Source organism: Pseudopipra pipra, chromosome 5, assembly GCF_036250125.1.
Source record: "Pseudopipra pipra isolate bDixPip1 chromosome 5, bDixPip1.hap1, whole genome shotgun sequence".
NCBI classification, from domain to species: Eukaryota; Metazoa; Chordata; class Aves; order Passeriformes; family Pipridae; genus Pseudopipra; species Pseudopipra pipra.
Window position 1 is genome coordinate 51712477 of NC_087553.1, and position 15249 is coordinate 51727725.

At 37.4% G+C, this 15249-nt stretch overlaps 1 long non-coding RNA gene across 1 annotated transcript; it reads left to right on the forward strand.

Annotated features, from left to right (window-relative positions):
- The first annotated feature begins 1848 nt into the window (after positions 1-1848).
- Positions 1849-4315, forward strand: LOC135414848 (uncharacterized). Its single transcript, XR_010430862.1, has 2 exons — positions 1849-1974; positions 3926-4315. It is a non-coding gene; the product is annotated as an uncharacterized LOC135414848 (long non-coding RNA).
- Positions 4316-15249: the final 10934 nt, after the last annotated feature.

Sequence of the window (15249 nt, forward strand, 5' to 3'; positions counted from 1 at the left end):
TTTTTCCCTGCAATGAATTCTGCCTGGAGACATAGGGATCAAACCTCAGAGCAGCTTCACAGAATTCAGCAAAAAACTGTTGACAAAAACCCCGTCATGTGAAATACTAGAGAAAGAGTCTTGAAAGACTATACTAAAAATCAGACTAATTTTTGACTGGGTCATCAGCATCTCTATCATTTGATCAGCAAACCAGCACAGAGGAGTATGTCCACCCTGATAGAGGGGCCATCTGAGAATGGGCCTTATACAATGTGGCAGAGAAGGAATGACAGTCTCTTCCAGAGACCCAGTTTTGTGGTCAGTTCACTAAAAGGTGTAACTTAGCATCATCATTTCCTAGGAAATATGGTATGTAAACCACAATCTGTTCTATAATAAATATGTAAATACAGTTCTCCAATGAACCTTGTCTTGGGCATTGTGCTGAATGGCACAGTAAACCCAGTCATGTTTCCTTGCTTGTGTTCACTTCAAGGTTTCTCTTCTAGCTCTGTCCCTGAGTCTAGAACATACTGTATTTTGAGACTGTTTAGAGCAAGACAGGAATTCCATTACCTAGTTCTGTTTTAAATATTCAACATTTCTAAAAAAGTTATTCTAGGTTTCTAGAAGTTGATGGGTATGTGATTGCATTGCTGTGTCCTTCAAAGACCTTGAGAAACTACTGAGAATCGGAAGGTTAACAGTTTCAATTTTGTTTTAATGAGATACTGCCGTCTTGAGAAGCTGTAGAGATAAGGAGAGAAATAACTACAAAATAAATGAGAAAAAGCAGAGATGTAACAGAGAACTAGGAGATACAAGAGTCTATAAATGAAAGGGTTGAGGAATATGCTGTGGAAAATAAGGAACAGTCAAAGGGAAATATCTCATTTTTACATTGTGCATTCTATTTTTGTAAATCAGTGTTAGACATAAAAAAGCTGCATTGAGATCATGGTCTGGTTCTGAGATCAGATTATGGTAATGCAAAGTGGATTGCTGCTCAAGACTGAGTGAATGATTTAAAAATATGCTGAGCTGTTGCTGCATGGCTCTTCAAAGTGAAAGTCAGATTAGAGGTAGAGAGGAGACTTTTAAAAGTTGAAATCTTATTCTGAGATTGACACTTTTTGTGACTCTGCCCAATGCCTACTTCTCAGAAAACTAATACTGCAAAACTTTTGAACATCTCATTTGCAAGTGCTACAATTCTGTAGTAACCTTAGGAGAAAAATCAGGAAAAAAAGTATTAAAATAAAAGAAATTCATTGTCATAGACTTAAAAATGTTAAGATGATTTCTGAGTTAGTGTTCCTCAAATTATAATCATTATATAATGTAAAATGTTTACACCAGTTCTTGGCACAGAAAACTGTTGTCCTGCATAATTATTTATATTAATAAGTAAAATTAGTTTTAACAAAATTATATTATTTTAGATTGTTAATGCAAAATGCTTTTTTTTACTGTAGGTGAAAAAGTGTTAACAACTTTAACCTTGGGCAAATTCTTTCTTCTTGCTCTAATGAGCAAGTGTGTTTTCTCAAAAGTAATGTTCTCCCTGGTATTTTTTTTAATACAGATTATTTTCTTTAAATAAGGAAAGTTTCAAACAAATAACTTTGTTATTAGCAAATAACAAAAATAAAATAATTTGCTAATGAGAGTAGGTGTCCAGCCCTCGAGGGTGAAGGACTTCACTCTCCACATGAAATTGTGTTGAAAAATATTCACCAGTTTGTGCAAAGTTTCCTGTTCCAGAGGCAAAATATTTGTTTTTATGTCTGCTATCTAAGTCAAAGCTATGGAGATGATTTAATGGAACCAAATTGAGAGAAAAAGGGAAATTGCTTAATTGCCTTTTCATATTGATTGCAGCACAGTAACAAGAGGCCCTCCAGCAGACGTGGTTTTGTCTCTCTAGGCAAGTGCAGCTGTGAACAGGGCTCCCGGATCCAACTGGAACTGAGATGTGAATGGGAGAAAAAGGTAAGAGTTGGTTTGCCCTTATCTGCAGTTTCTGCTGTCCGACCCCCCATAGCTTGTGGAGCTGCCAGCCTTCCTAGGAACTTTAAAAGCTTCCCTGTGGTTGTTGCAGCTGGGCTGTGTGCTACTATATTACAATGACTTCAAGTCTGCCAAAAAAAATTTGCAATCTGTTTTTTTGACGTATGAGAGTAATGGCCTTCAAATTTTAGGTTTGTCATCAATGGCATTTGTTGTACAGTTCAAGTTGTACTAAACTGAAAACAGATTAGTTTTGCATTTCATTAGGAAGTTACTTTAAATAAAACATCAGAGAGTTTTTTTATAAAAAGCATAAATAATGTTAACTTGTTAACTGTCAGCTTGGAAAGATGCAATATAAGGTACTTTGACAACAAAAAAGCCCCAGCCATTATAGGAATGTCGGGAGAAGGAAATAGATTTAAACATGCTAAAATAAAAAAAGTAAAGAATTCAGGCAGAGCAAAAATGAAAGACTTAACAGAAATATGTCGTTAAAGCTGGGTGAAATTAATTTAGCAAACAGCAAATTTACTGCAAATACACAACTGAAATCCAGAAATCCAGAAACAGTTTCATCCACAAAACAGTCAGGGAGATACATGAACTACTCATTTAAAAGTCAGTCTAAGATGCAAAAATGTAAAAGAGATGTTAAGAAGTAACACACATAGTAAGTTTGTGCTTAACATGAGGACATATAGGAGTCTTGAGAGATTCAAAATAAGGCTGGATTTGGGGGTTTTTGTTGACTTATGTTTTTATGAAAAAAAACAACAAAGCATCATTTTTCAGATTAACTGGGAAAAGATTTTCCTTTTCCTCAGTTTTAGGTTGAACAACATACCTGCAAGTTCATTATTCATGTCTCTCTTGCAGCATTCAAAAGGGTCTTTTCTATTATGAAAGCATGTTCTGCTGTTCCTTTTTCTGCTCCATCTTCCTTCATCTTTGTGAATCCCTTCCATCGAGTTCCACTTTGTCTCCCTTAGCAGTCTCCTCCAGTGATCAAAGTCTTCCATCTCATGATCTGTTGCTTAGTTACATTCCGCCTAAAATAAAAATTAGAAGACCCTGGCTTGCTTTGGCAAATGGACAGATATCTTACCATTCAAAGCTGCTCCATTTGAATAGATGATGATCAAAGATTAGTAATCCTCATTGTGCAGCGTTTCCACTGAATGAGAACTACTGTCACCTCCTCTGGGGTGTCACCCCTTTATGGGGTGTCACACCTTCCCTTTATGGAGGCAACAGTTAGTACTGGATGTGATTAAATTATACATTCAAAATATTTTTGAAGTCTGCCTCACATTTATAAAGTTAAATTCTAAATGAAATCAAAAGAATAATTTCCACATTTACAATCTCTATATATTTTCGTATAAATTTATGTCCAAAGACTTTCTATACAAGAATTTAGACACTTCAAATCTTTTTCTCCATATTTTTGTTTCCACTCAGTAACAAATTTGCCATTTAAAACACATCTGTAGAAACACAGAATTTTTGAATTCTTGAAAAATAGGGAAGGAAATATTTTTTACATAATATAGAAGAACTTTGCTATAGTTTAGCTTTGATTATTTAAAAATTTCTTTATTTTACATGCAGAATTTAATACTCTCAATACAACGTATTAAAAAACTATGCTTTATGTCTTTCCACATCTAGCACATCCTAAGCGTGTCTTTCCATATCTAGCGCAGATGATGACAAATCACTGAAGATCCTTTCTGCCATTGTTCCCAAAGGAAAACAAAATACTTCAAATCAGCTATTCTATCCCCAAAGTAATAAAGTAAAAAAAAAAATAAAAATATCTTACAATTCTAGTACTTGAGAGAGGTTTTCTTTCCTTTAATCTGCTAGAACTGTTCATTGCAGATTACTTTAGATGATACTGATTTTGTGGTAATTTCTTTCTTTACAGATAATTTCTGTCATCAATGGCTTCTCAATATCTCTCTGAGTTGATAATCCATTGCTTCAGATGCCACTCTTGCTTTCCACAGGAGATTTCCAAGGGAGGAGTTGGGGCTGTATCTATACCTCACAGCAATTTTATTTGCCTCCCAGCAATGTTGTTCGGTTGGTAGATCAACTGATGTGTATGTGCACTGTAGAAGTAAGGAAAATGCACTTGAAGGTAGTCTCTTATCTATCTTTGCAACGTTTTATTAGTTTAAATACAGTATCACTCAAACTAACCTACTTGGCCAGAAAAAAAAAATACATTCTTTATGCTGGCTAAGCAATCGGTAATCAAGAATTCAGTCCATGAACACCTGATGGAAATAAAAGTGATCCTTAAACTTGAAAATATTGTCTGCCTCAAAATTGCAGAGCAAAAGATTTTTGAGTGGCTCAGTAGGGCTAACACAAGTGCACAAATAACTTCAAACAAGTTTGCCTTTAATTTGATGACTGCAGATGAGAAAAATCATAGAGATCTACAATGGAGTTGTTCAACATGGAGAAGAGAAGGGTTTGGAGAGACCTTAGAGCAAAGCTCCCTTTCCAGTACCTAAAGGGAGCTTTTAAAAAGGAAGGAGAGTGACTTTTTACATAGGGAGACAAAAATAGGACAAGGAGACATGGTTTTAAACTAAAAGAGGACAGATTTAGATGTTAGGAAGAATTTCTTTACACACACACCTTGGGTGTGTCTAGTTTGGAGAAAAGGAGACTGAGGGGTGACCTCATTGCTCTTTACTGCTTCCAGAGGAAGAAATAGGAGAGGAAGGGGGCTGTTCTCTTCTCCCCGGGATCCAGTGAGAGAACATGTGGGAATGGTTCAAAGCTGCACCAGGGGAGGATCAGACTGAACATTAGGAAGTACTTCTTTAATTAGATGATCAAACACTGGAACAGGTTTCCAAAAGAGGTGGCCAATACTCCAAGCCTGCCAGTGTTTAAGAGGCTTTTGGACAATGCCCTTGATAAAATGTTTTAACTTTTGGTCAGCCCTGAAGTGGTCAGGCAGCTGGACTAGATGATCACTGTAGGTCCTTTCCAATTAGAATTATTCTATTCTATTCTGTTCTATTCTATTCTATTCCATTCCATTGCAGATATATTGCAAATTAACATGTTGATATTAACAGAACATCATTAAAATTCAAGAAAAAAAAATAACTTCCCTTTTGGTGAATACTAAATAATCATTGTGATAAATATACTAAACACCACTCTGATTCATGGCTTGAACGGATTTCTTAAAGCTCTATGTCAGCCATTTTTATGTGATCAGTGCAGAAATATTTTGAAAAATGCAGTGGCCAAAGTGGTTCACAAGGTCAGATTCAGTGTGCATAACAATTTCATCTGACCTTACAAACGTCAAACATTAAGTCTGTGAATAGCTTTATTTTGATAGTAGTAGACAGTGGTCATTCTCTACAGTCTTGAGAGTCTATCTTTAAGAGTATACAAGATACTCTTAAATCAATAAGCTTCTTCATGTACTTCCCAAACAGAAAAGCTATAACAAAATCTTAAACACCCACATGCTTAAATAGCAATATATAAATTTAAAATGCTTTTTTTTTTTAACACTAGAGGAGTTCCAAAAGGCTAGTTTTGATACCTATCTTTGGAGAGCAGTGATATTGTGTCACACAGTAAATAATGTAAGAGCTTAGATTTATGTGGTATTAAGTATGCTAGACTCTACTGTGTTCAGCTTCTTATACCATTGCTAGGTTATTTGAACAGCTTCAAGATTTTGAAGTAGTGAGATTACTTAATACTTGTAATTTAGCAATGGCCTGAGTGGCTTGTTCAATCTTGTACTATTTGGACTTTTGTTGAAGGTACTAACTGCTGTCATAATACCAACATATTATATTATTTTTTGCTGATTATCTTTGAGATCATAAACAAGTTAATGGCATTTCCAGTTAAGACTACTTTTATATACTGGACATGCTCTCAATTTATAAGTTAATCAAAATCTGGTACAAGTCTTTTGTTGTGCATGAAAACCATTCTGCTGCCTCTGATACGATTTTTTTTCTGTATGATTTAGCCCTGCTATTGACACTTCAATTTTTTTCTTGGTTAATGAAACCCTTTCTTAGTCTGAGAATACAGAAAGCATCTATGTAAATATCTTATGAACAATGAACTACAAACCATCTTAGGAAATATTTTGCTACTGGCTTAGTGGATGTCTTAGAAAAAAGTAGTAGTAAATCATTAACCTGTGTGTGCAAAACAATTGCATGTTTAAGTTGGTTTTTTTTTGCCAGATCAGTTCTAGAACTGGTTCACAAAATTTACAAATTCACTTTTCATAACTGTATTTCTACAATCTTTACAGTAAGGCTATTTATTCATATCCTGTAAATGCTTAGTCTGCTAACCTCTGTGCATATCTGAAATAAACTATGATTATAGATTAAAAAATAATTTCTCTCTAAGGTATTTCAGCTTTAAATATACATACACAGATAAAAATTCAGGCCCTCACAGGCTGACACAGATGAATTATTCTTAATGTCAAAGTATCAGGAATACAGACAGAAAAAATATGTTGTTTCTTACTTACCATGAGAAAAACTTCTACAAGGAGAATAATAACAATAAATGTTTGACATAGTTGATATATATTTAACTTGATGGTTTTCTTTTACATGTCCCAGGTGTTGAAATCACTGCTTAGTTACACTAGATGGAGTAGATGGAAGAAAAGCAAGGTGGAGTTTCTTTTAAAACAACCATTATATACACTTTGTAGTTGCTGGTTAAGTATATACTGCTTTAACACAGTGTAATACATATATACTCCTATTAACTTTTAATGAGATGACCCAAAGCAATATACTTGTGGCAGCTCAGACTTGAAAAAAGGCTAATTCACTCTGTTGACAGTAAGAGACACTAGACAGACTCTGGCAGACAGATGAGTGAAAGAAGGAAATAGGGACGTGATACAAGATCAGCAGCCTAAGGTTTTCGTAGGAAGCAGGACAAGATTAGTTTTACTATAAGAGAAGTTGTTTGTGCTGAGCTTTTACCAAGTGAAAAGGTACACAGAAGATGTCTAAGGGCTGTTGGAGACTGGAATCACTGTCTGAGGAAAGAGGGGGTTAGCCAGCCAGCTGATAATAGTTGATATGAGATGCTAAAGAAACATGGTCTTTTTAGTCTACTGAAGGGAAAATTATGGCAACCATTCAGTGCCTTGAAGCTTCTCACTCAGACTAGAGATGAGGTATGATTTTAATTGTGAGAAAAATTAACAACTTATATTTGATTGTAGACTCCATCAAAGACTGAAATGCAGTTAAGAGTTTATCTATGTAGATCTTAACATGCTTTTTCCACCTGCCACCTAGAACCTCTGAGTTCAGTAGAGGGACATAGAGGTATGGCATGGAGGTACAAACTGAGCTGGATGCAATGTAGACTAACTTGCACTGGTGTCTCATGTAATGAGACAAAAGTGTTTACTAAGGAGGGTGGGATAGGAGAAAAACCAAACTCCTCCCTCTGAGTAATTATAACTTTGAAATTAAGGAGCTTCAGTTGAAAAGGTGTGGAAAATAACAGCTCTTTACTAAATATATATATATATATATCTGTAACACAACAGAACAAGCAACAATTCCATAACCAAACCATTAAGTACTTTTTCCCTTCCGGTACAGGTACAACCACCCCCAGCAGGGGGCGCTGGCGCCTCGGGAGGCGGGACTGCGGTGCCCCACTCGCGGCCAGCAGGGGGCGCTGTTGGATCGCAGGAGCGGGGGCTGCAGTGGCTCCCGATGGCCGGCAGGGGGCGCTGTGGCGCCCGGCACGGGCGGAGCCGGGTGGATCCCAAACACCTCCGGGGACACGGGCTGGCACCAGCTCGGGAAGGGAGGAGGGGGAAGGGGGGCTCCTCCTGGGGACTCACGCTGTCGAAGGTTGGCTCTGGCTGAGATCCCCTTCCTCGTCAATGGATGCAAGCTGCCACCTATCCTTGGAGAAATGCTGTAATGAAAAGCAGATGTCATCAAAAACCATCTAGAATAAGTGCATGAAGTTCCCTGAGTTGTGCTATTTAGTAGATAAGCCCACAGTGACATGCAATTCTCTGGCTGATAGAATTGATTACTCTAGCTGAAAATAAATGAAAAATTAAAGTGATCAAATAATGAGGAACGAATAAAATGTTGTTATTTGAATGGCTACATCTGCTATTCGTTAAGATATTTAAAATTATTTCCACCAGCAGAATGATCACCATGCCTTGCCTGAGCTGGTTGCTTGTTTCAGTCTTGCCATATTGTGATTTGCGTCTGCATGGACATAAGCAAATATGTTATTGTCACAGTTTGGCAGTGTGTGACAAAATGAAATGCCATAAATTATTTATCCCTTATTCATTATTCTTAGATCCATCATGTTTATGAATATTGCTCTCTATAAATTTTAATTCATTTATTCATTTAAATGTGTCCCTCCAGAATTTTTTTTTGAATGAAAGAATGAAGATTATGTAAAGCTGAAGTAGCTCTCTCTGTAGAATTTGGGCAAATGGGCAGAAAGTTTTATAATGAAATTTAGCTGCATTAAGTATAATTCTTAATGGAATCTACTGAGGTTTGTAAATATAATTCATACTTCTATTTTATGCATTATTCCATCTTTGATGCTATTAAATCAATCCTCATTTACCTTTCTTAGAACAGTGACTGACAAACTTATTTTAAGGTAGTTTAAACAAGGTTTGTGATCTTATTTTAATGATACTAGGTAGAGAATCCTGTGTATGCTATTGCAAAGAACAAATGATTTTTTAAGAATGAAGACACTGTGTTGTACTCTAGTTGCTGGGAAGCATTTTGGAGGTAAGCGTTATTTGTACAGATTTCCATTTGCTTTTGTGGATGTTCTGAGATCCAAATAGACAAAAAAACTGGTTCAAGTGCCAACTGTTCTTGGTGTTGGTTTGAGAATTCTTTCCTTCACTTACCACTATAGTCCTACATGGTGGAAAAACTGCAAATTCAAAGCTGCTGGACAATGTCTGATTGTACTTTGTAGGTATCAGTCTGTTTATTTTCTCTTGCATTATCTCCACCTGCCATGAATATGTAAACACGTCATGGAAAGTGGAACAACTTGTGGAGGAGAGCTTAACATCCTGCCAGTGACTGGACGTATTTTGACCACTTTGGTGGCTTAGTTGCTTATAAAGAAATTTATTTCTGAAGGTAAAAAGTTCCTCAGTTATGTTTTGAGAAGAATAAATTGCTTTCAAATCTTTCCCATTACTTTTGTTTCTTATTAATGGCCTGACAAAACATACTAGTTTTTAATTTGAATCAGGACTTAGGGTTTGAATCAGGACTTAAGCTGACTTACTCTGTTAATATTACTGACTTACTGTTATGCCTTATTTATTAGCAGAGAATACGTAGCTCATCAGCGGACCAAAGGGGAAAAAAAAGATGTTTAATCTACTGACATGGGGCGTTCAGCTGAGGGAACAAAGGAAGATTGTGCTGATTTTTTAATGGTCAAGTAATTAATGAGTACTTTATTGTCAAGAACCACAAAAGTTGGCTTTTCTTAATATGTCTCTATACTGGTTCTAGTTGAGATGCAGTTAATTTTCTTAACAGCAGCCTATATGATTCTGTGTTTTGGATATGAAGCTAAACAGTGTTGATAACACACACTAATATTTTGCTTATTGCTGAATAGCACTTGCACAGGTCCAAGTCTTTTTCTTTCTCCCACTTTACCCATCTCACCTCCCAGGTAGGCTAAGGGTGGTCAAGAAGTTGGGAAGCAGTACCACTGGGACAATTGACTTGAATAAGCCAAAAGGATATTCCTATCATAAAATGTTGTGCTCAGCAATAGAACCATAGTAGGATAGAGGGAAGAAGGGCAATGAGGGTGTTTTTGGTTTCCAAGGTGGCTATTGCTTGGAGACTGGCTGGGGATCCATCTACTAGCGGGAGGTGGTGTGTGTTTGCTTTTAACAAGGAGCGTTATTTCTCCTTGGCAATGCTCAGGCTTTGTCAGGGAGATAGCAGTGAGTTAGCAGTGCTAGAAGTCAATCCTTCTACTCAGCATATATGAAGTCATCTTGTTTTGGGGCTTTTTTATTCTCTTTGTTTAGCTTATGGGTGCAAGCCATACCTACAGACTTAGATATAGTCCTTTTCATGCTTTGCTTCTCTCTGTCTGGCTCAATGAGTATTTAAATGGGCTATGCAAAAAAAGAACAAATTCAAGGTGTTTGAGACCCTTTTTCCTAATTCAATGATTCAGTTCCTGGTGGCTACAGTTAGCTTGAAAACTAAGACATTAAACTTGAATACCTTAAGGTAGGAGAAATTTTATTCAGTTTTTATACAAATGCAGAGATGGTACACAGGCCTTGCCCACCTGCAGGACAAAAATCGCACTATCAGTTTTCAGACTTCCAGGAACTGTGGATTACTGAGGAAGAGAAAAAGGATATTTTGCTCTTATATTTGCACGAGAGTAAGAGTAACTGAGGATGTCTTTAGGTAACGCTAGGAGAGGCCTTCACTGAAGCACAACTAAAGCATTGGCTATGGCAAATGAAGGCTGTGCCATATTTAAATATAACCTTGAGTGTTATTTATACCCTATTTACCTTTGGCTTCAAAGACATACCTCAGTGTGAATGAAGACTATCTATGCTGTGATACACTGGCTTGTTATATCAAGCATTGGGTCAGAACCAACTCAAGTGTGTGTGTATGTGTGGGGAGGTAATGCCATATCCCACATGCCAGCCCCTCCAAGCCTGCTGAGGTGACCCTGGAGTAGCTGTCAGTCAAAGGCAGCCCAGGATCACTGCTCCACACCATGCCCCCCAGCGCCCCTAACCCAGCCTTAGATTGGCTCACATATCGGCAGCAATGTCCCTCACCCTGCCCCAGAACCCCAGAGTGGCCAATGGGCCAGGAGTTCTGCCTGGGAGGGATGGCAACAGAGGGCCAAAACGCATTAAGCAACAACATGTGGCTCCATCTTGGCTCAAGACTTACCACCTGACCATGCAGAAGTTGGACTTGCACAGGACTCTCTGGCCGTAGCTGTTTTTCTCTCATTGTCTCCCTCTTTACTTCTTCTCTTCACCTCCTTTCTTAATATTTTGGGTACCTTGGATGGAATGGGTTGGATTTTGCTAAGTTGCATGATTTAGTATGTGCTAAGTCATAGCTTTGTGGAATGCTCTCTTGGTTGTATCTTACCCTCTTAAGCTTTTGTCAAGTTCCTTTATTTTCTCCCTTTTTTTCTAAAGTTACCAGTAAAAACATCTCCTGAGAAAACGTGTGCAGAGTCCTGTTTTTATGCTACCTCAAGGTATTAAAGAACCGAGGGCTATTCTAAAGGTTCGACTGGTGAATTTTTGGAGCCTTGTATATTTTTAAAAGTAAAACTGGTCTTGTGCTTGTAGCTCTGGGGCTGGGGTCTTATATATGTCATTAAGTATTTTTCAGAAATGGTCCCTGACCTGTTATCTAGTGTTTGTATTTCATTATGCAGTCTTTTTTAAGGCATTTATCTAATGACTAAAGACAAAAAATGCAGTCATTCTTATCCTTGCTGTTCCATTGGTATGTTTCTTTCCCACCCAAGAAAAAAAATTTTAGATAACTTATTCCAAATATTCTGGGAGTGTTTCTTGTATCAAAGTGTCAAAATGCAATTTCCATAATAATACTTGTATTTTGTGCAGAGATCCAGTCTGATGTCATCCTGTGAGACAGATAGGTTCATTTACTGCAGTGTTTGTTCCATCTCCATTATCTGCAGAAGCCCAGGCAAATAGTTTACAGTGTGGATAGTATCCCAGAGCCAAGCAAGGGCTGTCATGTCTGGTGATGTTTGACAGTTTGCAGAGATTACTAAGGGAGCAGGGTCTTTTTGTTATAGCTAATAAGACCAGCATGTTTTGAGATTATCAGGTTCACACTTTGTAATCACTTCTTCTCAGTTTTGCTATACCACAATGGCAGGCTGAAAAGATGTTTGATGAGCACCTGCTAAGCATATGCAGCACAGCCATTTCTGACACACGCAGTTTTAATGCATGCTGGCTTCTCAGACTGACATAATCCAAAAGAGGCATCTATCTGGGGACTTCATATTTTGGGTTTCAGTCAGGTGTGAAATAGAAGTTCTTCGATATGATGAAATATTGCTGTCTTGCATTGACATGGAGAGCCAAAGTGTCCTTGTGTCAGTTCATCTGTTAGCAGTGCTCTGCACTGAATTTGTGTGGAAATACACAGCAGAAATGCGTTGCTAACCCAGCATGGCATTTTCTTTTCTCCTGCTAGGACACAAGTAATGTTCTGAACCTGCCAAACCAGTGGTAAAACAGGTTCTCCTTTGCTTCCTCCCTACTTAATTATCAGTGACTCACAAATAGCCTTTAATTTTCACTGTGTCAATCCTGGCAATCCCAGTGCTCCAAATGATCAGTTAGTGACGTGGCAACAAAGGCACTGTGGCTGTTTTGGTTCAAACCTGAGCTTATTTTACACTTAGGCACATTAACATCCTTATAATCAGATTTCTTTCTAAACTTATATGGGATTCTATTAAAGATCTCAGAGATTTAAGACTAAGCAATCATTTTGCTAGAACTGCAGCCATGTCCTTAATCCTACTTGGCTTTTAACTGTCATGTTTTTTACTGTACTGCTTCCTTATCTTTGCTTTCATTCATGGAGTACTGGAGACTGGGGGTTGTGCTTTAGCTCGAATCATGCATTGGTTTCCATTGTTTTGATGCACTCAGCCTTCCTAGGCAGTAAAAATTGGTAAGTGTGAGCATTTCCATTCCTCATGGGATGCCAGGGAAATGAAATAGGCTGAATGCAGCAGAATGTGATGAAAGGAGAAAGGGAGAGTGTCAGTCAGGGAAAATGGTTTCTTCCCTTCCTTGTCTCACCAATAGTCCTCTATCATACGCATGGTGTACAGTTTCCTCCAGTCACTGTGTCCAGAGCCAGATGAACTGTGCAGCAATAACCTGTAAATGGCCCATGTGTGGTTAAGGGGATGTTTCCATAAAGCACTGGTACAATATGAGGCAAGAACACGGCCATAAGTGACAGCAACTCATGTCACATTCAAGAGGAGACGTGCCCTTGACACACGAGAGTCGTGAAGTGCTGAGGCATTACACCTTGCAGCCTGTCTAAGGACCAGTCAGCTTTCAGTTTGACCTATTTCACTCATGCTAAAAACACACTGTGTAACAGCTGCTGCTGTGGCTACTGCAGCCTCAGGACTAAAGCAGCTTCTCTTTCTGCCAGCTTGTGAAGGCTAATGGACTGAATCTACTGCCCGCCTGCAAAGATGAATATTCATTTTTATGCTTGCACATCATGTTCTATGAATACCTAGAAATAAACATGCATAAGAGTCTCTGTCTACAAAATTTTAACTTTGGGAATGTAAAGTCATATATTTATAAAAGTATAAGTAATCTTTAAATAATCCCCATTTACTAGAGAAAGTAAAGCAAGGACAGCAGCAATAAAATGTAAATTGCATGTGTTTTGAAATAGCTACAGTCACCATATCTGGCTACGAAGAAGAACAATTCACAATATACTTTATGTCTGAAGCATAATAGTAAAACCAATCAAATAGCACTGTGGAATCCGCTAGTTACAGGTTGCCAGTCTGATGTCACTCATTCACCATTATCCTCTGTGCTCCACCCATGAGCCAGTTGGTCACCCACCACATGATGTGTTTATCCAGCTGTGTGCTGGACAGTTTGTCCAGACAGATCCTGTGAGGGGCAGTATCGAAAGCTGTGCTGAAATCCAAAAAGCTTACATCAACTCGCTTCCCTAGATAAACCAGGTGGGTTACCTTGACATAAGGAAATCAAGTTTGATAAGCAGGACTTTCCTCTCATGAAACCATGCTGACTGTGACAAATGACTGCATTGGTTTTTTGGTGCTTTTCAATACTTCCCAGAATACTCTTCTCCATTTAAGGCTTTTGTTACACATCTTAACTGATATTCTGAACTGAGAGATCATATTTAGTTTTTTATAACCTGTTTCACTTGGTATGTTCAGAAGCATGAATTTCCAACACTAAGCTCTCAGCTCTTGGCACGACTGATTCACATTCTTGGTTCCTGGGTGTTTATTTCACTGCACTTATGAAACTGTCTCCTGTTTACCAAGTAATTAGTCTGCTCTTTATCTTCCCTCTGTTTAGCTCTTCATCTACCTTTGTGTTGCATGTAAGTTTTATGAACATATTTTTGATACACTTTTTTTTCCCTGTTTTTTATTTCCCACTGAATTGTTGATGTTAACTGAAAAGGCTCATCTCTATGTATATCTATTATTTTTCAGGATGAGAGGCTAATCTCTTATGTGTTTTGTATAATATGTATCTCCCCTGGTCATAAGACTAAAGGAGACCTGCTATGTGAGCATGCCTAATCATCCATATTGGCAACATTTTGGAAACATTTAAGATTGCATATTTTCAAAATAAAGATTAGATTTTAGTGTAATAATGAATACAGCAATGAGTATGCATACACTTGTGCATATATTTGCTTTTTAGGGACATAGTGGTTATTAAATGGCTTTTTTTTTAAATTCTGCATCACACCAACAGAATTTAAATTTATGAGTTTTATTAGAGATTGGGGGACCTACATTTACAGCACTGGCTTGTAAACTGAAATCTGACTTTCCGAAACATTTAACAATGCCATTTAAAACCATTTAATCTCTTTTACCATACAGTGTAAGAAGAGCTCTTGCGTGCACTTGAAAATTATTTTGAAAATGCAGTTAATAAGGTAGCCTGTCCTGACCAGTGATTGTTAGGTGTCATATAACATCATTCAGACAAAGCTCAATTCATGACCAAATACGAATGCGTAATCTAATAGTGTAACCGATGTGACACTAAAAAATTTATGTAGTTTAAAAAGGAATCATTTTACATAAATGCCAATTATTAGTGGATTTTAAGACGATAAAACACAATACTGCAGTGGTACCTGAAGTAAATGTTGCATTGTTAGCAGAACTAATAAAAACAATTCAATGCTGTGTTAGAAACACTGTAGCTGAGCTGTGAGCAGTTTATTGCTATTCTATTAATATAAAATATCATATGTGCCTACAAACAAATTACAAAAAGTTTTTATGAACAATTTGACAAACACAACATAGGTTGCAAGCGGCTCCAGAGAAGCTAATGTAACTAAATTAATGACTTTT